The following is a 1333-nucleotide window of genomic DNA, read 5'->3' as shown; positions in this document are numbered from 1 at the left end:
CAGAGCCGTGGCCTGGGTTAAACATCTTCCATTCAGCTGCTCAGCCACAGCCCACCTGGTTAGCCGCCTTTGAGACCTCGCCACTGTTCTCTGGCAGCGGTCCTTAGCCGCCCAGCCTCCTTTTATGCCAAATTCCCTACAGTGGCCCTGTGCCACTAACGACCTTGGTGATATCAGTTGTTTATACAGGTCGGCATTGACCTTGGCTACAGAAGTTATTTACACTGGGGTATTGGGAGAGGCGCCTGCACTGGAGCTCCACTGACTTGGAATTAGGTGCCCACCCCAAGTGTGAGCAGTGCCCTGTCTGAACTAGGATGGCCTTCTCTACGGCGTGTCTCATGCTCCTCCTGGCGGCTTTGGGCTTATGGCGATTGCAGGCTGCAGTTTGTCATGGCCACCGCTGAGCTGCACAGGCATAGGCAAAGGGCGAGAGCAGCTTAGAAAGATTCCCACGCTGCTGTGCTTTCCAGGGTTCTGCCACTCCTCTGAACAGATAATCATGGCTTTTGAGATTTTATATAATTTCCACATTTCCAAAGCAGGGAGGTCTGGCCATGAGGACTGTGGAGAGGGGCTGCTGCCGATGGAATTCACAGGCTCTGCGTTTGGTCAGCCTGCACTGCAGCTCAGAGCCACACTGGGCCCTGAGATTTCTGATCACTGAGGCTGGTGTGTGCGGCTTGCTGGGTCCGAGAGTTCCCACAGCTATGCTGTCCCCCGATGTCAGCCTTGGGTAACAGGTCTCAAGGAGCCTCCCATGCCTTCATATACCCCTGTTCAGACATGACTGGCTGCTGGGGTAGCTGGAGACCTCTCCACTGCAAACACTGTCCCTTTGGAAGTTTGAGGACGATTTCAGTGTCCCCTCGCTCCACAGGCAGGTGCTGGGAAGTCCGGTGCTACCTGAATACCCAGGTGGAGACGCCTGCCATCTTCACAACCCAGCCCTTTTAAACTCTTGCTGTGGTCATTGTGTGGCCAGTGCCAGACACCCTTTCGTGTGTGGTGGCGGTGTCAGGACCTTGTGCACACATCAGAAGGGTTGCAAAGCCTTCTCACTGGCATCAAGAAGGCTCAGGAAGTGCATGACCCGGGGCTCAGAAGATTCAACCCAGCTTGAGAGAGCAAGGGCGTGAGACTGGCCTGGGGGTGCCTGTTGTGGGCAGGGCGGTAGGTAAGTGCTTGCTCACGCGGGCAGGCCCTTGGCAGTGTAATCTCCAATGGGGCCACAGGAGAGGGCCCTGGGCCTGTGCGCCTCTGTGCAGACGTAGGGTGGGAGGAAGGAGAGATGCTGCTCCTGGGCTGGCAGCAGTCAAGTGTGAGTGGAGTC

Source organism: Chinchilla lanigera, unplaced genomic scaffold (assembly GCF_000276665.1).
Source record: "Chinchilla lanigera isolate Chin_1 unplaced genomic scaffold, ChiLan1.0 scaffold00789, whole genome shotgun sequence".
NCBI classification, from domain to species: domain Eukaryota; kingdom Metazoa; phylum Chordata; class Mammalia; order Rodentia; family Chinchillidae; genus Chinchilla; species Chinchilla lanigera.
This window is presented reverse-complemented; position numbering follows the sequence as displayed.